Below are 25,509 nucleotides of genomic sequence, written 5' to 3' on the forward strand. Positions count from 1 at the left end.
TATCAAATCCCTACCTGTAAGATTTTGAAGGCTTTAGTATTATTTTACGGTCAGTCTTCAACAGCATTTTCTCATGCTTCGACTTTGTTTTCACACCTCAGCTGAAATTTGTCCAAACAGCTGAGCACAAAATGTACCCAAGAACAGGAAAACCCCAAGTACACAGTAATTTCCTTCAAATGTCTTCAAAGCTTTACAGGAACTTCAAAATCACTGAAAACTATAAACTAGGAACACATAATTTGAAATTGGAAGGGGCCTTAAGTAATTTCTATTATAGTGCTTTTCTACAACATAGCTCCATTTTAACATGTCAAATTATTCCTGGAGTTTTTCTAAGATGATTCTCCACAGTATTATTTCACAAATGAAAGAAATGTGTATTCATCCATTGGTTCTGAGGCCTTAAGTCCTCCCAGGAGAATCGCAGAAGGAACATAATGTTCCAAGAGCTGGATCACTGGTTGAGCTGATGGATGTGAAAACTCTGGTAGCTAGATAATAAGCTATTGGCTGCAGTTCTAAGAGTGAATAAATTATTTTAAGCTTCATAGTAATTCATGCTCACAAAATGAGTAAGGGTACCATCTGTTCGAGTACAGACAATAAAAAATTCTTTTAATTTGATATTAAATTGCTCACTTTTGACATAGCTGTGTCACTGGTGAACAGTCCTTATATTGGAAGGAGAAGAAGCAGAAACTATAAAAGCAGAAACTTGCCTTTTCTGAACAATGGCAAAAAATCACTTAGGCCTGTAAGCAAGGTAGATAGAAATGTAATAGATAATTTTGGAGTAATATATATGGAGGGAGAATTTGAACTCTAAAAGGGGGGAAAATGAAAAAGGAGGAAAGAAGGTAGTAAAACTACTTGGGGAATAATTTCAGGTTACCTCACCTGTTCTCCAGCGGTGTTAAAACTTCAAATAAGCAGGGTATCCTGCACCAGGAAACACAGGTACTCTCCATGCCCAGCTTCCTTAATTTCCATATTTCTAATAAAAGCCTTAACTAACTCCTGAAGTTCTCATTCATCTCCCTAGAGACCTTACAGTCATACCTCCAAAGTAATTTAAATAGTTTAAGGCAGTGGATGTGATGTGCATACAGAAGCTGAAAATCTGAGTAGAATCTGGTTTTAATATATTTTCTATTTTATAGCTTATCTCTGGTATTATCTAAAAGTAATTAATTTGTGCTGCTTCTAGAGAAAATAGGACAGTTTCCTATACTCCATAAATATTTTTACTAATTCCTACTGGAGAAAGATAGAAATTTAGTTTTAATGATATTATTGCATTGGACAAAAGAAATTATTAGTATAATAAGAAAAATGACCTGAAGTAGATTTGAAGAGCTGTATTCTACTTCTTCCTCTTCTCTCTCATGAGAAGGATGGGGAATCTATGCATTCCTCCTCCCTGTGCTGGTAGCTTGCCAAGTCAGAGGAAATTAGTTGAGTCTACCACGGTTTACTATTCATATTACAAAGTACAAGACAGAATATCTGCAGTGGATTGTCAAACACAGAACAGTCAGGTTTTCCACAGCCAAGCAAATTCCTGCTTCAGCTCCAAAGCAAAAGCTAACAGCTCTCCTGCAAAGGAGAACAGGAAGACACCGATACAAGGTCAGACATCATGAGTACTAGCACTTCAGATGCCTTTTCTTTTCCTTTTTCTTTTGGGGGGGGCAGAGGGTGGGTAGGTAGCAGAGGAAAATAAAATTTTCTTAATTTATATGCAGGATATAGATAAATATTTTAAAGTGTTTCCTAACACCTTTTCCTACATGCAAGAGCCAGCACAGGAAGAAGCTTAAACTGCTTACTAGACACAATAATAAATGGATGATCAAAGTCCTGTATCTCTAGTTGGTTGCTGGATAATAAATAAAACAGGAGACTAAGAACTTTTAAGGTTTTCATCTTAAAAACCAGATTTTTAAAATTATTATTATTACTACTACTGTTAATGGAAAAGGAAGCAGTGATTTGATGATGTGGTCACACCAGAGGTGTAAGAATATGATCTTTGCAGTGGTAGCCTGAGTGGCTATAAGAAAAGAGAAGTTGCATTCACTATGGTCAGAGAAAACATTACAGAAATTAGACACAACTTAATTAGAATAGTAAAGTATTACTTCCTTGGACATGATACAGAAAAGCATGTTACATTTAGAAGGCATATGAAAAGGTACATGCTAACTGCAGGCCTGAAGGACAGGCAAAAAAAGTGTTCTTTTCTATAGTGGCTGTGAAAGGAAGTAACAGGGTACAAACAGGGTATAAAAACTCCTGGTTTAGAGGTGTATTGGTCATATAGTTCTGTTTTAGGAATACTGAGAGAACATCTAAAATCCTGAACAAAGGCAGTGTCTGGAATAGAGGTGCAAAGTATAAATCTTCCATAACTAAATGAGATTACTGAGACAAAGGGTATGGAGGGAAATAAGATGGAACAATGGACACTGTTGTAATGACTTCTACATGAAAAGAAAGACTTCTTGGGAAAGCATCTTGAAAAAATTTCAGGACCACAGAACACAATACAGCCATGAAAGACTGACAGCAGAGAGCACAATTTCAAGAAGAAACTCATGCTGGCAGTGTCAAAGACCCTGGAGAACAGAGCAATGGTTTTGATCTTTGACCACAAGAATGAAAAGTCTGAAATCAAAAAGCAGTTCTAAAGCAATGTCATCTGAAAGACTGCATTTTGGTCTCATAGTTCAAAGAAGAGCTGAATAGATCTAGGTTGGAGGGGACCTTAAAGATCATCTTGTTCCAACCGCACTGCCATTGACAAGGACACCTTCCACTAGAACAGGCTGCTCAAAGCCCCACGATACAAAAAATAAACTGATGTGATAAAGTGTTTTGGAAGATTAAATTACGTACTTTTATTTGCAATGCTACTTTTAATCTAAGTTTTCCATGCTTTTTGGTTAGCAGCTTAATATCTTATATCAGGAATTATGTCACAATTTGGATATTTTTCCCCTCTTTTTTTAGGATTTAGTCCAGACTCTTAGAATATCTCTGCTGAAGGGTGGTGGAAGCACTGCAGTTCTGGGGAACACAGACAATGTTTCTGCACAAGCTGGATATGATCATGAAGAAATTTCACCTACAGTAAGAGGATAATTAATATTCGAAGTGCTTTGTGAATAATCATGAAACTACTAGCATGCCATTGTTTAATGACCTCCCAGAGCAGAGCTCTCCACCGTGACACAGTGAGTTCTCAGAATGCCAGGGGGTTCTCAGAGTCCCAGTTTGGCCAGGCCCCCTGCACCCGCTGCGCTGCTCCAGTACTGGAGGCACAGCAGGGCACAGAGGCACAGGGACCTGAGTGCTCCCAGAGCTTCCAGCTGGGATTCCTCCCAGCCCTGAGGGATGCTGAGCCGAAGCTGTTTCAGTGTTTGGGTGCTGCCTTGCCTGACTAGAAGGGAGTCAGTGCCAGGCTGTAGTCACAGCCACTTCTCAGGACCTGCAGGTGTGTTTGAACATGTCTCAAGTGACTTGCCCCAAGCCTGCGGGGTTGAAATCAAAATTCTCACAAAGGACTAGAAAATTTTCCAACTTGTTCTGTAGCTCTGTTGAACCCTTCATGTCTGCAGGAAAAAACACTTTTTCTTTTTTTAATTTTTCTTCCCTTGCTAGTCTTGCAAAGATATAGAACTCCTGAAAAAATGGTGAAACTGGGCTACAAAGGTGTTATGTAGGACATCTACATGTACAACAAAATACTTCTCTCTCTTACCACACACTACAAACAACTTGATGTTAACTCTGAACTTTCTAAAACAAAAATAGCTGAATTATTGCAGCAGGATGTAAGGAAAGTTCTTTGTATTTCAGTGAGTACTTTTTCTATCTGCAAGTTTTGTAGTATTGGTCTCTCTCCTGTTCTTCTACAGCTGCTGCTGCAGTCATGCAAATAGAGTTTTAAAGCAACTAAAATAAGAAATTAAAGTCTTCTAAAAATTTAAGAAGTGGCCTGGGTTAGACATGAAAGAATTTCTAGTGCTGTGTTAAAAATGGAATTTTTCAACAGTTAATATTCTATTTAATTATTTTGCTTTAAGATATGCAGTCTTTTATAACACACTCAGTAAATTGTCTGTTCAGTTATTAGAAGTCTGTGAAAGAAAGTTACAGCTAGTACAGCACATTTCCTAGAAGCTGTACTTAAGATATTAATGCTTCCTACTAAAGTAATTTAAATAGGCCTCTGAGTTCAATCACCTCTAATTGATCTTGTTGTGATGACTTGGTTCCATAGCATTCCAAACACATTCTCTCTGCTTATTGAGATGTATTTCCTCTACAATAGTATTATACAAGCTGCCATTTATACTTCACTGTACATTTCTATATTACTACATTATTTTATTATAATGTCCTTGAGATCCACAGTTAGAGATCAGTTAATTTTCTCAAGTCATTTACACAGTAGGGCTTAAAAGTACTGCAAAGCTTGGCTGTGATAAGGTTCAACCCTTGGGATTAATGCCAAGAGGTGGCAGTGAGCTGCTGTACCACTGCACCACACTGCAGCAATTTTCCTAGGCTAACCCACAAACCCATGCATGCACTCAGAATCAATAAGCAGCATTCCAACGCAAGCATTTACAGAAATACTTCAGGTTTCCTAGCAAGTCTGATGTGAGGAACAACCCCACACATTTCAGCCAAGTAAAGCTTTAGCAAGTATGTGTTTTAAAGGTCAAGGAGGGAGTACCTTCCTTTTTGGGATAAGAAGGGCCTGTGCCATACTGTTTTGGCAGAACTGTTCATCCTCTTCTTGAGGCATGAAGTTACAAAGGAACCACAAAAATAGAGGACTAATGCTCCTGCAAAGAGGAGATTAGTAGTGGGCAAAAAGAGGCTGCTATGCTGAGATGATGCATGAAGGACATACTCCTCAAAAAGACTCAAAAAACCTTTGCCTACTGGATAATAACAATAATGAGGATGTGGTACTTGTTCTTTAAAAAACATCCAACACCTTCAGAGGTTGTACAGCAGCCCTGAGTAACCTGGAACTCATACATGTGCAAATATATCTCAAGTTGATTATGGTAATAAATTATGGGTTTATTATCATGATTAATTTGGGAAGCAGAGGGCTTCAGGAAGAGAGAAGTCATTGCTTAGTTATTCTACAGAAAGAGCAGACATTTAACTTCTGATCAGTTACTCCACTGGAGCTGAAAGATGGAGAACAAAAACAAAGTAAACTTTTAAGAACTTATGAATTATAGTTCCTAGTTGGGTTTTCTTTTATTTCACTGTAATTATTTTGAGATACATTTTAGCAGGGATTCAACCCTAAAACACTGTATTGCTAAGTAAAAAGCACACAGGAACAAAAGAAACAAAAATGAACTTTACCACAGTAGATACTGTACACTGTCAACTAGATTATATGCTGGTGATAATAATATTTTTTCTAACATCTAATAGGTATTTTGCCTATTGTGAGGAAAACCAATGTGTAATTTGACTTAGTCCATTCTAAGTAGTAAATTAATGCAAATTTTTAACTGGACACAAATCTTGATCAATCTCTTACTCTCTCTGATTGCTACACTTGAATGTTTGTTACACTGTGGAGAACACATCTAGTAGTGAGTTTCATTTCCTCAACAGAGCTGCTGTTTTCCAGTGCACAAAACATTAAGACAATCTCTAGAGGCTGTCAAGAATATCATGCTATTATAATAACATAACTATTATATTAACTAGAAAGATTCTTAAAAATATCAGTAGCATAAAAACATTTGAGGGAGTATGTATTTTGCCATTAATTATTTTCTTACTTGAACATCTCTAATTTTAGAATCAAAATACTTTGAAGTTGAAAGTCACATAGTTGGAACATAGAGTATTTTTCTAACTCTTTAGGCCTAACTAGTCACATTTACTGCTTTCATTTTAGTATTTTTCTTTTAAAATCATGGATTCCACCTCCCTAGAGTTAGTGCAGCAGCCTGATGGACAAAGCCTTGTCTGTACCAGAGATCTCCTGATTCATTTTTCCTAGGGCAATTCACCCATCTATTCCTTCATCATCAGTTTTAGAACAGAATTGCTGAAAACACACAGAGAGTTATACAGAAAAGGATATTTAAAGTCAACACATAATTGAACTTAGATTAAATTTTAAGATGAATTAATTAGTCTTCTTAATATTTTCCAGAAATCAATTATATCATCAGTGATGCTGGGGGTATGGATTCAAAGTGTAATTCAAGAGAAAGTGATGGGTATGAACACAGAGGGATCTTAGAAATAAACTGAAATAAGAAATAAACCTTCCTATACACCCTGCAAGTATTAGTAAGTAAATGGTGGCTGTGTACATTAGGTGGATGAGCAGATATTAAACTGGAGAATCTCAAATATCTGTAAATCTCATATATCATCAGTTCTTTTTAGCCTATTAGGATTATGATGAGATGTCTCTCAAAATCTCTTCCAAAGTGTTCTGATTTGCCTCTTATACATATTACTGTGGTCATTGTAAATTTTAAAAAGCTAGACAAAGATAATTCAGTTTCATCAGTTCAGCTTCAAACCACAGTGACAAGCCATCTATTCTTATTTATTTTCATTTTCCTATTCAGCTCCAGCTGCAGCCCAAACACATCACCATAAACTGTGAAGCAGGAGTCTGGGGAACAAACAGTTCATAGGTCTGCACAAAAGGACTAGAGCACCTTATTAAAAATAAATGCTAGGGCTTCAGTAATAAAAAAGCCCTTAATTGTATCATAGTGCCACCTTTACTACCTGAGCAGTGAAACTTGAAAGCTCTAAAATTGCTCAAAGGGCTGATGATTAGCACCTAGGTAGGTCTTAAACTCTCAAACCCAGTGTTTTTCTATTCTTGAATTGTTAGTTGCTATCTTGAGAAAGATTTTCTTTGCATCCAGAAACACAGGTGTGGCAAGCAGTTAGAAGAAAATAAACCAGCTGCTGCTCTGCATAGAAAATCACTGCATGTCACCAGTTACAGATAATAAAGGAAACACTGGCAAAAATCCACTACATGATACCCCAAACCACTACTGTTTACACTCTGTGCAGTGTAAAAATAAACAATGGCATCCACTCATTGTTGTCCAGGTCTGCAAATCTGCATCCAATTTGATTATATTGCATGAAAAATGAGAATGCCAGCCCGATAGCCTGCAACTGCACTCCTGCAGCCCCAAGGCAGCATATTTTGTTTGTTCAGGACAAGCCTGCTCTGAGATTTTGTTTTCTCTACATTTTCAACTTTCAAACTTAATTTAAGCTCATGTGAATTTAAGCCTTTTCCTTAAAATTCTTTAGCACTGCAGTGATGACATGATGCAGAGGAATTAGCTGGATAACCCAGTAAAGGCTCTTCTCAACAAGGCTGCTGTACTTTCCACCTGTCAGGAGTGCTGAGGTCTGGGTGAAGTTAAGGAAGGAGGCTTAGAGCAGTTGAGTAAAGAGAGGCAGGAATGCAGCATATGCATAAAGCAGAGTATCAGGAACAAGCAACACAAGCAGCCGTGTCTTTAAAGCCTATTTGCAACAAGTCAATTAAGGAATGAATGCTTTTTCTCTTTTTTTGTGGAATTAGGAAGCTAATATAGGAGGATGACTGACTAGAAAATTATAGGGCACAAAAAGACAGTGGTACAAAATACCAATGTGCAAACCAAATGAAAAAAAAATTGTACCAAAGCAGGAACACACACTGCAGGTACCTAACTCCTATTCTTACTATAAAATCAAAGTGTACATTAAGGAAATCTGTAATTAAGCGTGTCTTCTATAAAACTACAGTAAATAAAAGCTATTCAGAAGAGCAGGAAGTGACATATGGTCACTCCTTTAAGGATAATGTTCCTGTTCCAAAGATATACGAGCTTTTTGTTTAAAGGGAGATGCAAAGTCATGCAGGAGAGTCCAGTCTCCCCTTGTCTCTCTGAGAAGATTTAAAGGACTCTTTCCATTCACATGTAAAGGTGCTTCTGCAGTAACAATACCAAATGCTGCAGAATTACCTTGTCTGAATCCACTCATCAACACAGTAAATCCTAACTGGTGGAAATGACAAAACACAAGCCAAATTTCACAGTGCTTTGTGAATCAACTGTGGCATTTTATCCCTTCTGAGATTATGTGGGGCATGCTCAGAGCTGCCTTCTTTTACAAGCACTGATCACCTGGAGAGGGTTACAGTTTAGTATTCCTAAATCACTGAATTTCTAAATCATTTAATACACTGTTTTTATCACTATTCTTCATCACATTTCTCCTACAAAGAGAAAACTCCAAGAATAGTCTTGGCTAAAGATCATGGCAGTGAACTGGATTAAAGGACTGTCAATTTTTTCTGCTATCATCTCTATTAGATCCACAATGTCTGACAGAGGTTTACAGAATTAACTACTGGCCCTGAACATGCCTCATCCCAAAGCTAAGAGCCAATCCTAAGCCACACTGTCCTTCACACAACTGTATGTCTTTGCTGCAGACATCAGTTAAGGATGACACACTTACAGCAGGCTACATATGGCCCTGTGACACTGCACAATAATTCATTAGAAAGGAAAGTCTTATATTTTTTAAATTATGATTGGTTTAAAATAAAATCTAAAACCTAAAAGGAGTTTTAATGCAGAGCAGCCATGTTTTCACAAACATAACTGGAGATATTCCTGGGGCAGGGATGTTTGAAGCCCAGGTGAAAGGGCTCAAGAACACCTCTTTCTGTGGAACACACACACGCTCTCCAATAGAAGAGATTGGCCCATTCATTTTTTGTCTGTGTGCTTAAGAGGGCACATTCTTGTGTTTATCTAGACTGCATTTGATAATTACAGATCAGGTAATTATTGAAATCCATTAATATTTCCTTATGGTATTTTTCTGAAGCTTCTTCCTAGGAGGCAAGACACAATTATTCTTAGGATGATCTTTGGATGCAATTGCTCCTAACAGTCACAGCTATCATGGTATTATTTCAGATGTACTTCCTGGCTGCATTTACTGGGCTCTCTTTCCTCTTCTTTTTAGTGAAGAATAAATTATAAGTCTGTTTTGTTTTAAATCAGACAGAGTTGGAAACAGCATAATAAGATATGACAGGTTATAGCAGAAGTCAACTCCTGAGAATTATCTTATTTCCCCATGCTAAATCTGAAGATGCCATAAAATCAAATCCACTCTGCCAGTCATAAAATTTTAATTAGCTAAACTAAAAATACTGGTACTGTTTACCACTGTTCTTATTTATTTCTTAAACTGCTAGACTTAACACTTCTAAAACAGCTTGCCTATTGCAAAGGACATTACTAGTACAACAGCAGTCTGTTTCAGCATACACGTGAGCATCCTGTTCAGCTTCATTACAATTAATCAGTAATCTAGTCTCTTGTTTCTCACTGCCAAATGATAAATTAACTACTAGCTACATTCATGGATGGAATATTAATTTATATAATGCCCTGGGGTACTTCTATGTAGTACAAGACGCCTCATGGACATGAGAGCTTTAGTAGAGCTATGAAACAAAAAGAGTAAATCTAGTCAGGATCAGCTGAACTGTGTGAAAACAGTAGAGATCTTTATCAGCAATTGTGGTAAACACCAATGAGATATAAAAAATTAAACATGGACATTACATGGAATAATGAATTCTTCTTTTAAATGCAAAGAAACCAAATACCTTTCCATGCAAATAATACATTTCTGGAAGTTTGTGAAGAACACTTTGACTTTTTCAAGGTCAAATCATGTTGTCAGAGTATAGCACTGTACGTGTGTTGTGGAACAGGGAGATTTACCAGTTCTGGAAGTGATTTTTTTTTTTCCCCAGTTGCTCTGCATCGTCTGCTCAAGCTTCCCATTACATGCATGAGAACAACAGAAGGATCCAGAGGCTCTGCCTCTGGCCTTGCCTCTTTCAGCATTCCTTACATGCTGCAGGCTTTATCTGGCAGGGTGTTCCAGCTTTCTAGTGCATGAAAATGACCTTTGCACAGGTGCAGAATGGATACACAACTATTTGCCTCTTCCATAGTTTTCTTTCTGGTTTATCTGCTTTTTTTCTAGTCTTTGACTATCAGAGATGATGAAGTATTAATTTCTAAATGGTGAAAGTAAGTTCTATAAAATACTAATAATCTGGTGGTACTTGGTGTTACCAAAACATGCTTAAGATGCATTATATTACAAAATTACAGTACAACAGGATATAGTTTTTTTAAGTAGCTCTGAAAACATAATGAAACTTCAATGGGGAAATTCTTTCCTCTGTTGATTTTTTCACAGTCCAAAGAAAACTAAACACAGGATGAGCTCTTGGTAAGACTATAGTGGGGCCTGCAGCCCCCTGCAAAATGCTGGACTGCATTTTGAAAACTCACAGCACCCCAGCTCAGAATTATCAAATCAAGGCATTTGGTCATTTGAGCACAAACTGCTTGAGTTTCGAGCCTATCAGCAATCCAGAATGACTTTCATAGCACAAGACACACACATAGGAAAATGCTTGCCAAGAACAGAATGAAAACCACTGAGAAAGAAACAGGGTTATTTTCAAATTTCTAGCATAACAATATTAATTATTATGAAGCTTTCTCTCATAGGGATTTTTTAATTCTCCATTCTGGAGTCAATCACTGCAGCATATATAAAATAATTTCAAGCTTTAATTATAAAAGAATAGGCAATGTATTTGAAAGCAGCATAGAGATTTGGCGAACTCAGGCATTTCAAGCAAGGCTCACATTTTGATGTCACCTTCTGTTCTTGCATTTTAATGTTTCAGGCATCCTGCTTTATGAGCAGGTTATTATTTACTGCACAGGAAATGTTGGAGGGCTCCTGTTCACCCTGGAACTGGCAGCTCTGTCCCACGTACGACAGGATCAGAAACTGGTATAATCTCAAGATCTAGACTTCTGCAGGGAATAAAGGATTTATTTATCAAGCATAGTGGATGGAGCTGCTCCTGCAGGAATATGAAAAATTGGTCTGCATGGAGTGTAAGACTCTATGAGCCACAACAGACACATTTACAGGCATTTGTCTGAGGTATCATGAGACAAACTTGGTATGAGACTCAGCCACATCTCTGTTTACCACCTTTGCAAACACTTAGGGTCTTATTAGGCACACAGAGCACAAGTTTGACTTTTTCATTCCAGATGCAGGGTTTTTGGAAGGAAAAAACATTGGATATGGGCTTTTGAGCTTCTGCTGTTGTCCTTTTGGAAAGTTAATCACCAGATTTATCAGTAGAGGATGTACGAAAACAGCATTTTTCATCAAACATGCATCAAACTGAGGGAGGGTTCCCAAGGTGACTCCTCAACAACCTACCAGGTTAGCATTACCTATTCTATGTAAATCTAAAAACAAAACAAAACCCTGGACCTATCATATATCATTGTGGTTGAATAAACACTTAGTTCATCTGAGATAAAATTCATTAAATTAATAACTGCTGGATGTTTCAAACATCCAGCTATCTGAAAAGCGAAGTCTGAAGATGAGGATTTATAAATTGCAAATGAAAGAACTAGTCCCCCGTGATACTGGGCAAATGAACAGCATGTTGGTAGATGTTAAATCCTAAAGCATAAATAATCTCCTTAAACCTACATCTGTGAAACCCAACAGTGAACTTAAAAATATAGCTGTCCTTTATGTCAACAGAAAATAATTTAAGCAAACAAAAGATGAAAAACAGGATAGCCAAAATGCTCTTCACTATTGGATTGTCATACATAGAGGACCTGGGTGGAATTGACCTGATTTGGTTGAAAAAAATAGCCTACCATCCTACAATTTGCAATGCAAATTTCAGCACATTATTTAATTCCATTAAAAAGAAGCAATCAGCTATGGATGGATCATCCACAGTAACCAGTATAATTTAAGTAATGATATCATTGTTTATCCTCAGTTGGGGTAGGCAGAGTTTTACATTTAGGATGTTATAGCTCCTTTGAAGTCTGGTTCTCTACAGCTTGGGTTTTTGGTTGTATAGACAGATCTTTTCTTTCCAAAAAAGTACCAAACACACAGAGGTTTAAATCTGCCAGCTGTAACATGCTCTGCATACTGAAAGACCAGGACCTTATAACTCTATCAGGAAGAATTAATTAGTAAGGTGAATATTTAGATAAAGCTTATTCCCTGTTTTATTTAAGGAACTACTTCCAGATGTTACTGTAGTGTCACACTAGGAAAGATGTATATTAGGTTGATCCAGACTGAGGTTTCTAAGATGTAAACAGTCTCTACTGTTGTATTATAAAGAGTAACATCTGAAGAAAGCCTTTTCTTCACCAAGTCAGTGAGAAACACTTGACATAAAATTTGTTACCTAATCTGTCTATTTCATGTAATAACCTGTATTTGGTTTGATGTGATTTATGCACTCATATCTTTCTCCCAAATCAATTTCCATCATTCCATTTTAAAGGAACCAAAGAGGTTATCTGCTTCATATTTATACCAGCATCCACAGATGTATGGCATTAAGGGTGGGGGGTTTCTGGTATCAAGTTGAAGGACAAGAATGCCTTCATGTCCATATTCATGTTCAGATAGATCCAGGACTGTAGCTCCATTTATATGCAAAGCAGCAAACTCTATGCTTGGTTACTCAACACTCCAGCAATGACTGCCTATAATTTATAGACAGAAGATGACAAAGTGCCAGTTATGTAAAGAGCTTTGAGCAGATAAACAGACTAGTCTATGCAGATTTCTATCTGTGAAATTGCAACACCAAAGACAGTGCTCTTTTATTTTGGAGAACTGAGCTAATTTTTTCCCTTCTTTTTCCCCTCAATATCTTCAATGTCTAAACAGAAGATTTCAAAGTTTCATTTATTTTCTGATACTACATAAAGTACAAATAACATTCATCTTGGATGAATAAAATATGCAATTAGCCCACAGTTAAAGGATTCTTTGAAAAAATGTGACTGCCTATCTTAACTGGCTACTTTCTAGCTTGAAAAAGTTTCTCAGTAAAGGGGAAAAAACCTTTTTCAAGAAATCTGCAGGCAAAGTTCAAGTGAAATTCTTGATTTATCAGCCTTTTCTGTGCTGGAACTGTAGGTATTAACTGTGTTGTTTAAATTGCTCCATTTACAGCTAGGAAGTGAGGCATCATTAGCTGTCTAGGCTCTGATGCACAACTCTTATCCCACTAGATCCTAATGGCTTGTAGAGGAGAAAAGAGGCGTGTGGATCTCGTCTAGTTGGAGAAGCTGTTGAAAACTGAAGAACTGAGCTTCATCAGACAAAGCAGGGGAACAAGGCAAGCCCTTTGTTTACCCCTGAAGTTTATTCCCTATCTTGAGTGGTTCTGGTAACAAAATGAAGGAACTGAATATTTCTTAAAGTTTCTGACCATCTTTGGGTAAAAGCATCTTTATTTTAGGTGATTTCTCTAACAAGGCAACAGAATTTGTAGGATTCAAGCTTGATGCTATGAGATGATACCCCATAAATTAATCGCTTCTGAGCATAGTTCCCCTTACACATCAGCCTACTGAAGGTCTTAGGAAGCATTCATTTTTCTTTGGACCTTCATGATGATAACTGAATGTTCATCTCTCTTTTGCCAAGTCATTAGGGGAGAGCAACTGTTCTAAATGAGATGGTAGATCCTACTCTCTACAGGTGTCTGATAAAGCTGAAATATTGTCATTATGAAAATAAGAGTAAACAGAAATATTCCAGCAGAAATGGTAGAACAGATTGGCATGAGCCTTTGGCAGCTCATACCACGCTATTTGTATTTTTTAGTCTCTTGAATGATCTTGGACTCTGTGCGTGTCACTCTCCCATGCTCATTAGCTTCATGAGAGCACAGGAGATGATAGCTGCCTATCTCTCCTTTGTCTTCTGTGCCATCCTGTGCTCTGCCAGAGATGGGAACATTGAGAGTTCTAGAGACCTGTCAAAATCCTCACTATGTGAAGTGTTTAGCCTACATTTGGGGCTGATTTTTTTCCCCTTTTCTTCACACACAGGTACATAGACTTTCCCTATCAGTAACTGACAGGCTAAGCAGGCAACAATGCAGCACAGAGCCGGGAGAACACTGAAAACTCACTGTTAGACAATATTCTAAAAAGTTTTAATACAGTTTCAGCCATTCTCTTGGAGGAAGTGTACTCTGTCATTGAATAAGATGCAGTGTCAGCAGGGTTAATTAGATTTACAGTTGGTCTAAACAGGAGATTAGGTTTTGGCTGCAGCTGGCTTAACTGCAGCATGTAAAATACAGAAAAAAACCCAACTCTATGGAGCAGATCTGTTGGAGAAAAGACACTAATCCTGCAGTGCAAGGTTGCTGTACCCCAAGGTTATAGCTGGGCAGCAGTATGGAAGACACCTGCACACAAGCCTCATGCTCCATACCTGATACACTGACTAGCAAAGGACTAGGGGAATATTAATGAAATAACATTCTCTAATATTCTAATGTCTTTAGAAATAGATATGTATAAAAGCTAGTGTGAAAACAAGAATTTCCCCAGTGTTTTATTTCGTTTCTAAGATAAAGTTTTGCAAAATGTATTTAAATAAGCATGCATTTCCTAGGTTCTCAGTAAATGTACCTACGCGCTTGGCTAACACTTTCAAGAATTAGCATTTTTCCTTTAAAGATGAAACAGTTGAAAAATCACTGAGGCATCACATTGGTACATTGTGGGTCAGTCTATTTTGTAGTTATCTATGAATTTTCCAATTCAGAACTCTCCATCTCTCATCACTAAACATGCAGTAAGTAGTTACTGAGGCAAGAATGTAAATGGCAGTATGAGTCTTGCTGATTTATTCAGTAATTTCATTATTTGTTCATAAATAGACTAGTTTGTCTTCAACCGATGCTCAAGGCAATAGGTATATAAATTTTGATATCTGGTTTAAAGTAAGTAATGTCTACAGTTGCATAAGTATATAGATATGTGACACAAAGTATTATGGCTGGCAGAATATGATCCTTAGAGGCTACTAATTATATAACTGTTGTGCTCATTGGAAAAGTCAAACGTAGACTAATTCCTATAGCAATTTGAACAATTTGTATTTTTCTATCACTAGGTCAACTCTGTTTCACCTTTCTAAGCTTAATTATTATCAACAACTGAATTAACTGAGCAACTAGCCCATGGCAGTTTTCTGGTGGTAACCAGAAGTTCCTGTGTTGCAGCAACAGGCAGCCACAGTCCTGCTGGGGCTGTGGGACATTCCCAGGGACAGGAGCACTGCAGGGAAGGCTGCAGCTCATTTGCAAAACTGAAGTCTTCAAAGATGCTTGAGCTGTACCCAGTTCAAATCAAAGGTCAACTTCCAGCCACTTAAAGGTATGTCACAGTCCCTTAATAACACAAATTGTCCACGCTGTAAAATGACAACTGCCTAACACTCTGTGCACCTTTCCTGGGCTCTCCCAATGGACTGACAGGCTCCTAGAAGGCTTCCCTGCAGGATCCAGCTTTGTACCATCCTATGTAGACTAGCATTGCAAGGATATAATCAACTTCTGTGCCTCCTGATATCAGCCCCTTCACGAAATGCAAGCCCTAAAAAGCCACATTATATATTCCTTTCCATTTAATTCTTCCTCTTGTATTTGCTGCAGTAACAACTTTCAACTGGGGGCAAATAAATCCTAAATGATATGTGTTGTGGAAAAGTCCATTAACCAATATTTCATCAGGTTAAGTATTCTGCAGACATTCCTGCTACAAAGAGCTTAAAAATCTATAAATCTACAGCTGAAAAATTAATAAAGCAAACTTTGGGGAGTTTGTTTAAAAATCAAACACACCCTCACTCCCACCCCCAGTGACACAGTACTAGTAAAGAAAACAACAATGAAAATAATGTAATAACTGCAAAGCCATCCTTTTATAGTCTCCAGAGCAGAGAACTTTTTATCCACATGCTATTCATATTTACATAGGCAAAATATTTAATATTTTAATCTACAGAGTTAATTATTTTTATCTTGGTAGTTTAACCCAGTAAGAAGATTAACAGCAAAATGCAACTAAATAGTAGAACCAAATTAAGATTTTCCAGTTAGGTACATTTAAGTTATATTCTCTGATAGTTACAGATATATCTATAATTCAGGTTTTAGTAAAGGTTTGGTGTGTGTGTTATTGATTAAATCCAGTGTTTCACAATCTTTTACAACCATAATGTGAGGTTATATTGGCCTGGTACCACTTTTTTACACTATTCTTTTCCTGTGACAGATTAATTTAAATAGAAGATACCAAACTGTGAAGTCTTATTTAGACAGGTCAGTCTTTTGAGCAAAGACAGTCTACTGCTGCCTTCTAAATGCCTTCCACCAGGGGGTCCTAGGCACTTGGTTGGCTCATAGGCTCCACTACAATATATTTTTATCTTTCTTTTCCAATCACCTACATTTCATTCAGGATGCTACTATGGTGTTAAGTTCCCCATGTATGGTAAACTTCAGACTTCACTATTTAGGAATTTCTGTTTGAATTTTCCCCATTTTGTGACAGTCCCTCAGGATAATCCTGTAACAAGGTGCCTGGCATGCAGCTTGGGCACAGGATCCACCCTGCTGAGCCTCTGAGGCTGGAGGGAGGACAGGTCAGGACTGCCACAGGGCCAGCCTGAGGAGCCCAGGCGATGTGTCAGGGTGACCAACTTGTGCAAGCTGCCAGCCAGCCAGGGAGGGTTACCCTCAGCTGGAAGCCACAGGTAGCCACGAGCTTATCTGATGAGGACAGAGGTAATATCTTAAGGATTTCATCCTGTCAAGAAACAAGACTCATTGTGCCAAGGCACAGGGAGGATGGGAAACTTAGAGCAGTAATAAACAGCTTTTGTTTCCTAACTTTCCAGTGAGATTTACCAATACTGTAGCAGGTTACTACATTACTTAATTACTACTTTAAATAGGAATATCATCGAATAAAGGAAAGTATGTAACACCATGGACTGTTCACTGATAAAACAGCTGGTTCAGAAACTCTGGATGACATTTGGCTTGTTTATATTTATCACAAATAGTTGTAACAATGTTAAGTACCATCAGAAAGAAAACTGGCAACTCAAGCTTAGTACATTCAAATAGATGCTGGTTAATATTAAGGAACTTATTTCTACTACAACTGCTGTAGAATTGCAAATCACAAGGACTCCAGAATTAAAGGTATCATAGTGTCCACAAATGTTTAAAGTACAAACTCATAGTTTCTTCATTCCTGGAGCTTGTCTGAGTATAAGCTCAAAGCTGTGATTCTCACGCACCAGAAGCTGGAGCCTAAACTAAACCATGAAATATTGCAAGAGTCCCAATACTGAAAAATGTCAACATATCTAAGTAAAATCAATGTTGGCTCAAAAATAAGACAGGTATTTTACTGAATTGTGACAAAAAAAAAAAAAAACTTTAAGAACAAATATAGATATATGCACAGGAAGGAAAATAATACTGTTGCAAAGATATAGTAGTGCAGTAATATATAATTCCCCTCCATTTCCCCCCCAAATCATTATCTGTTAGTTGGTGGGTCAGTTACCATGCATACAAATTGAATAATGAATGGAGGACAAATACCAAATTAAACACATGCTCTACAGTTCATTTATTATCACTGCAGATAGGTGTGGAATAGATGTGGAAAAACCTTAAGGTGGTCTCTTTCCAAGTACTGAAAACAACCAGTATGGCAACAGATACCATTTACTTGGTAAAAACTGAGACTTCCACCTACCACTGAAAATATAAAGAAAACCCCTTAATTATTAAAAAAAAAAAAAAAAAAACAAACACAAAAGCCAATCAACCAAACCAAAAGGCAAGCAAACTAAAAAATTCCTATACAACTGACTTAAAGGCACATTCCTGATATTACACAGGTATTTTCATGGCAACTCTTCCATCAATACAGCCAGTAGTCATTAACCAGAAATGAAGAATTCTGCCACCAACAACCTTCATAATGCTGGAATCTGCAATACAATGCAAATCACTTTTTACTAGGAAGCATTCCCTTCCAGTGCTCATTTTATGCCTCTAATGAAGCACTGAGCTGGAATTTCTAGTCACCAACAGAATTCCTTCCCTTTCATTCATCTAATATGCAACAGCTCTTATCTCCTGGGCCATAACATGTCAAATACTTCTACATAATTAAAGCCACACTGATTGACTGGCTAAGAATATCACAGGGATAAGTTTCTTTTTAAAGCTGCCTTATCTGTAATCAAGAGTTGTCTTCCAGTAACAAGATTTTGTGCCTAAAGGACATTTTATATATAGCTACACATATACAGAAATAATATTCCTTTCTCCTCCACAATACATCAATAACAAGAAAATATCATCACACTCTGATTTCCCTCTGTTGTGTTAAATTGGAGAGGACAAAAGATGGCAAGAGGCACTTAGTAAGGCAGGCAAAATGCATATTTTTTTAAATATGGAAATTATAATCAATATTCCTCCTTTGATATAAACCTTTATTGCACTCCCAAACAGAATCTTTCCATATTTCATTGCTTTGTGCATATCTTAGATTTGTTGTGATGGTGAGGCTTATTTTAAAAAAGAAAATCTGTAGAGGCCAAAAAACCATGAACAAATTGGTAATGAGGCTTACGCCTTGTCAGGTTATTTTATATTTTAATGTACTGTTAACAGATCATTCTTTTTAAATACAAATCTAAGGGCAAATTTAAATATCAAGGCAAGCAATCTGGTAGCATGGCAACAACGTGCTATGCTGCATAGTAAGAATTTGGAACTATGCAAGCCTGCTTCTTTCCTATACTGGATCATTTTATAAGAGCAGAAATAAATTTATGTTCGTTGTAATTGCCTTGATGATTATTTATCTATTAGTAGCTGTAGTGGTCTCTGAAACTCAAGACAGCAGAGCAACCCTGTGAAGCCTGGTACCAGTCAGAATGGCTATCCTTACCAGACACAAAAGCTGCAGATCAGAAGAATAAAAAAAGAAAATAAAAAAAGAAAAAGAAAAAGGATATGTTTAGTAACAGTGTTTAATACAAGATTTCATTCCCAGGAGAGCGATTTGGTAAGGATTTGAGGAGTATAGCAGCTCTGAAGCAATCTTGCTTCTGCATGAGAAACAGGCAATTCCATCTCCATACACTCCCCCAGATGTGTTGAAAAGGCATCTCTCAGCTTTCAGAGTATGAGTTTTGAGACCTATTTTAAAATTTGACTAAACAAAAAAGGTGCACTTACCCTTGCAGTGAAATAATTTTTGTGGTAGTTCATATCAGTGATTCTTGAGAGCAACATCTGTTTATTGATACCATTGCATTCTTGGTGATTGGGAAAAAAAGTAAAATCCTGTGTTATTCTAGAACAGAATCTGGTCTGTGCCACCCTCATTTTCTTCAGTTAATCCAGTAACTCAGGCATATTTTACCATGTTGCTGGAGCAGGAAAAGGCAAAGTTAACAAACACTCCTGATTTTCTGATCTTGAAAGGCACATTGGGTGACCAAGAGTCCACCCAGGCACGTTTGTTTCTGGGTGGTGGACGAAGGCAGTAAAGATGTGGATGGCATTGTGGGAATATTATTTTCTTTATTAATCTTCACATAAAGATCAGGTACTTTACTGAACCTGAACAGTGAATGCCAAACACAGCTACTCCTTCTGGGAGGGTTTCACAGCACTGCTTAGATCTGTGCTGTCCCTATGGAACTTGTGCTTCCCACCACACGTTCCCACGTCGTATAACATCCCTTGGCATTTTGGATGCCAGTGTCAAATCTAGGCCTGCACCCTCACCAGAACACTCATGGTCAGTGTTACAGAACTGTTATTTGGGTTGTGAGCTGCTTGTTGCTGGTTTTGTACATTTAAGATAGAAAGAAGTAAATGTGCCTGCTATGACCACATTATGAATTCCTAGCTAAATTCTAACCTCTGTACTCAGGTGAAAGACTTCTAAATCTTTCTGTCTTACACTTAATCTTCATTAAATAAATAAATAAAATAAATCTTACACTAAATCTTCCAGGGTCAGATCCTGTGAACCCTTAACACAAAGGTAGAATAAATACACAAGAAAAACTTGTAAGGTCTGGTCTCTCTTGGAGAATATTTCAGAAATAAAAAGGATTTCACTCCTCAAAAATTATTAGGGTTACTGTACAATTGACTTGGGAAGATAAACTTATACAAAGGTTGTAGCTGAGAAGTGCATCTGTGAAGGGAATCTCTCAGTAAAGGGAACAAAAGCAATCTGGAAATAATGCAAACTGGTGATATACTCACAAATATTCCTAATATCAATGCACAAAACAAAATTCATAAACTCCATTCAATTAACAGAATGGAAATATTCAATCTGCCTGTTAAGTAATAAAGCAATATCAATTTCTGTGTGGCTGAATCTTCATTATTAGGCCTTGTAACTAGGAGGGCTATTTCCTGAAAGAAGCTTCATCTTACTGATTCAAACCAGAGAACTACCCCAAGATACTCCTCATGCAGCTCCCACTGCAAGCCTGGGTTGGTGTCAGTGGATGTCTGCATTGCAGAAGTACTACTATTTGAAAATCCTCATCTAGACTGCAAACCTCACATTGGTTATGACTGACATATTTTGTATACCTTTTTGCTAACTTTCCTCTTCATTTCCTTCTATTTCAAAAGAAAATGATGCCTTCATGCATGAGTATGCTTCAGAGTATGCATCTCCAGCAGCATTTCACGTTATCTGAGAACAATGACACTTTTCCCCTGTCATCCCTACCTACAGAGCTTCTAGTTCTTCCTCTTTAGCTTAGGTGGAAGCATCTATTAATCCCAGGGTTTTCCATACTGGTCTTTGCTCAGCTCTAACTTACTCCTCTTGAAGTGCAAATCACCTTCCTCTGCTGCAGCACGTGAATGAAGACAGTAAGTACTGCAACAAAAAAGGAAAGGAATGTCATATACTCAAGTGACACTGCAATTACCTACCAGCATCAGAAACAAACTGCTCAATCCATTAATTTTTTACCAGTTGTGCAAGGCCTTCCTTCCAAAAAAATAGTATTGTTACCCAAGAGAAGACCTAAGTTCAGACAAAACTCAGAATTCAAATGGAGGTTCTCTTCTCATGGATGCCATGGCAAAGCTTGTGGTGCATGATCAGCTTCTGCAGACAGCAAAAGCCTGAAGCACTACACACTTCACCAATCACATGGTGCTGTCTTGAGCTGCTTTTCATGCAGCTCTCATGGGTCCTCAGGAAAAAAAAAATCATATATGTAATACCCTTCCCAGGAGACTAAAAGCATTTGCAAGTACTTAAAATGAGCATTTGACTCAGCGACTGCAAGTTTTTTGAGTGTCTAAAAACCAGCGAATTCTGATTCTGCTTTCAGTTCTTCCTCTTAACTTGTAAAGCTCATGTGACTGCATCAGTGCTTTATTTTCCCCAGATGTAACAGCTACCATTGCATCTCTTGCACAAATGTTGCAAGGCTTTAATTGCCGCATCGTATTGCCAAAAGATACCTCCTAGTACAAGCTCTTGCTTGCAAGTAGTATGTACTTCTTTTTATTTATTTCAAGCAAATACCTCTTCCTTGGGAGGCTTTTAGTAAGGTATTAGTTTGTATTAATGTAATGTACTAATATATCATACTGATACTGTATTCCATCTTTGCTGAGATGCACGGATTAGTTGGAGAATGGAAACTCTGAATCTTCTTTAAAAATCTTATTTCTGGAAACGTCTGCTTCTTGTATCATGTACAGATAGGTACAAACAGGATCATAACACTTCAGGTTGTTAAGAATGTCAGAGATCTCTTCTGCTCAAACCAGGGTCATCAGTGATCCCTGATCAGTTTGCTGAGGGAATTATGTAGTCTGGTCTTTAAAACTTTCAAAAACAGATTCCATACAACCTCTCTGGGCTACCTGTCTCCATGTATGATTGTCCTTGTGGGGCTAAGTATTTTACTTGTATCCAGTCTGAACCTTTGTTTCAACATATGCCTTTTGTCTCTGATTCTTTGATGCCTGCCACTGTGTTGAGTCTGGCAGTTCCCTGAGGAACTCTTTATAAAGACTGGAAGGCTGCTGTTAGGTCCCCCCTAGCCTCCCTTTCTGCAGGCTGAGCAAGCCCACCCTCACCCTCTGCTCAGAGCTCAGCCTCCAGCCCCAGCCACTTCAGTGGCTCTGCAGAACCCCAGGTCTTCAAAAACCTCCTTGTACTGGGGGAGAAAAACTGGACCCAGGGTTATAAACGTCACCTACTGGGTGCTGAGCAGGAGGGAATAATCACTTCCCTCCATGTCCTCGCTGCACTGCTGCTCATACAGACCAGGATGCTCCTGGCTGTCCTTGTTGCCAGGGGCTGTGGCTGGCTCATGTCCAGTTTGCTGTTCACCAGGACCTCCAGGCCTTTTTGGCAGGGCTGCTCCTTGGCCTCTACCACTACCAATACCAGTGCTTGAAAGAATTGCCTTGTTTATTTAAACACAGAGAAATGGATATAAAAAGTCTGCAGAAGCACCTGAACCCTGATGTGTTCAAAGGCTACAACCAAGATTTGTTCTGAAAAAAACCAGACTCCTCCATATGTCTCTCTGTGAGCTGGTAGCTTGGAACAGGTCACTTTCTCTAATTTCTCCACCCTCTCAGCACAGGAATATTAACTGAAAGATGTTTAAACTATGGTATTTTCACGAATTATTTCTTAGCAAATATTCTTATCAGAACAGCTGGAGAGATGGTAAAATTATGCTTCTTGAAGTGGTTTCTTATGTTCACAGCCTTAAGCAAAGGTCACTTTTTAAAGACCTAGCTTGTTTAAATTCATGTCCAGTCCGCAACCTGAACCAGCATTAATCAAGTAGCTACACAAAACATGCTTTTTGAGACTCCTCCTTAGAACTGTAATACTTTGACCAAAAGAGCTGAGCCTTTATGGCCTTTGCAAGAACACTTTTCCTTTACTATCAGAGGATCAAGAGGGAGCAATAACGTAGCTGCTGATGCATTTTTAAAAATAGCTTCAGATATTTCCAAGTGCAGGTACAGGCTAAACTATCAGAGAATTTAGAAACTCTGACAGGGTTTATAAGGACAGTTCTGCAGCATGAAATCCTATGAGCCCCAAATGGACTAAGGACAATGGCTTCAACTTCAGCAGTTTAGCTCTTGCAGAACAACATATGAAAGAAAAGCTCTTTAATCTTGTCTGTCCCATATGGAGAAGAACTGGGATGATACAATGATAAATTGCCATTTTATGCTTGACATAAATGTCAATCTTTTGCTTCTCAAACACATAACCTGCACATGCTGTATTATATCTTAAACTCGAATTCCTTCCCTTTAAAGCTATGTTATATTTGCAACACTGTAGCTTACCCAGAACCACAAAAACACTATGACAGTAATTGTTTCTCTTTTTCAGTTCTACTTATTAAGTAATGAGGGGTTCTTGGGTAGCAGGTGTAATAGACAAATACTTTTTCTGCAAACAGATTTCCCAGCCCCTCCTGGGAGATTATAGGGTGGCCTTGGCCAGGTAAGGCAACTGAAAACACTACTTGCATTTTTCAAACTGGTCACAGCAATTTCAGACTTTTCTTAAACATCACTGCAATGCACATTATCTCTGTACTATACATGTTGTATGATCTCTTGTCTTTATTTAAATTTCTTTTCTTGTATGTACTCACTAGCATGCAACAACCACCAAAACAACACTGAGGATGCAAAGTACGTAAATCTGAAAGCACAGATTGCCAGTTGAGGCAAAATAAGGCAGTCTTTGACTTTCCAAGATGCAGCTCTAAATGCAGTATTCCCTTCCTTTCCCCCACCCCCATTCCTTTTGTTATGGCAATACAAGGCACCACACACACATATTCAAAAAACTGTTCAATAAGAGGCAAACAGACCATGCTATAATATCTCATGCTGTTTATCCATCAAAAATCAGGTATTCTTAATTGAGCACCCTTGTCCCTCCAGATCATGATTGAGGGAACGGGGAAAGAGCAGATCAAAGGTTCTGATCCCTTTGCTAGAGTGGAGACATGAAATCAGAACCAAATACAAACTCCGAGCGGTATTGCATTACAGCAGGGCTCCTCTCGCTTTTCTTTTCACTCTTATTAAGACAAACGGACTTAAGCCTCCCGCCCTCCCACAAAACGCGGACCATGATGCGGATGCTGCCCGGCCGGTCCCCGCGTTACCCGGAGCCGCCGTCCCGGCACGGCGGGGCTGAGGCGGCCGGGCCGGGCTCGGAGCTCGCTCCGTCCCGGGGGAGCCGAGCGGAACCGCAGCCCGGCCCGGGGGATCGCCGCCGGTTCTCCCTCGCCTGGCGGGGGGCGGTGGCGGCGCCTCCCCGGGCACAGCGGGGACAAGCGGGAGGGCGGCAGCCCCCGGTGCCGGAGCCCCGCGCCGCCGACCGCGACGGCGCCGGCCGCTCCGCCATGCCGCAGGGGCTCCCCTTCACCCCCGCTCCCCGTCCGCTTGCGGGCAGCTCGGTTGCCAGGGGATGGGGATGGGGATGAAGATGAGGATGCGATAAAGCGGGGGCAGCCGCTCGCGGGGAGAGCAGCCCCCAGCCCCGATTCGAGGGGAGCATCGGCCGTGCTGGCGGGGGCCGGAGGCGTGCCCGGGGGCTCCCCTCTCCCCTGAGGGGACCCGCGGGATGCTGCCGCCCCACCCCCGACGGAGCCGCCCGTGCCCGCGACGACCCCGGCCGGCGGACGGTATGTCCGTCTGTCGGTCGGTCACACCCCGCCCTGCGCCCCCGGTCCTTACCGCGGTGCAGCGGCGGGGCCGGTCCCGGGCAGCGGGGCAGCCGCAGCCGCAGCCGCTCTTTTGTGTGGCTGCCGAGCGCCGCACACCGCGGCGGGCCCGCCCGGGAACCTGCCTGCGCCAGCGCCCGGGAACCTGCATGGCGCATAGCGCCCGCGCCGCCTCACGGCCCCGGCGGGAGCGGGGGGGCGGCCCCGGGCCCCGCGCAGCCCGGGGGGCTCGGCGGGACGCACTGACCTGCCCGCCATCCACCTCCGGACCGGGGCCGGGCACCGTGCCAGCTCCGCGTGTGCCGCACTCGTCGGCGGCAGCCAGCGACAGGACGAGGAGCAATGGCCATAAACTGAAGCACAAGTTTCACCTCAGCGTGAGGGAGAACTTCTTCACATAGAGGGTGGCACAGCGCTGGCAGAGCTGCCCGGGGAGGCTGTGGCGTCTCCCTCTCTGAAGACACTCCGAACCCACCTGGACGCGTTCCCGTGTCACCCGCTGCAGGTGCCCGTGCCTCCCAGCCCCAGCAGCTGTGGCTCAGTGACCGTGTCCAGGAGCGGGCACTGGGCAGAGCAGGCCGCGGCCCCGGCCCCAGCTCCCTCCCGAGCCCCTGGAGCCGCGGCTGCCACAGCGATGTTTGCTGGACGCCCGCATCCCGCTGTGGACTCGGCAAGGCCGCTCTG

The 25,509-nt window shown here is 39.8% G+C and overlaps 1 protein-coding gene across 4 annotated transcripts in view; it reads right to left on the reverse strand.

The window, feature by feature from the left end:
• APBA2 (amyloid beta precursor protein binding family A member 2) overlaps positions 1-25,029 on the reverse strand; it is an 85,637-nt gene extending 60,608 nt beyond the window's left edge. For 2 of the 4 annotated variants that reach the window (XR_005955294.1, XM_041469239.1), the window contains exon 1: positions 24,839-25,029. The gene's annotated coding sequence lies outside the window, so the exon portion shown is untranslated. The remainder of the gene's footprint in view (positions 1-24,838) is intronic. The other 2 variants (XM_041469242.1, XM_041469240.1) reach the window with 1 other exon arrangement.
• Between the last annotated feature and the right edge of the window lie 480 nt (positions 25,030-25,509).

This window comes from Pyrgilauda ruficollis, unplaced genomic scaffold (genome assembly GCF_017590135.1).
Source record: "Pyrgilauda ruficollis isolate IOZ18807 unplaced genomic scaffold, ASM1759013v1 scaffold23, whole genome shotgun sequence".
NCBI classification, from domain to species: Eukaryota; Metazoa; Chordata; class Aves; order Passeriformes; family Passeridae; genus Pyrgilauda; species Pyrgilauda ruficollis.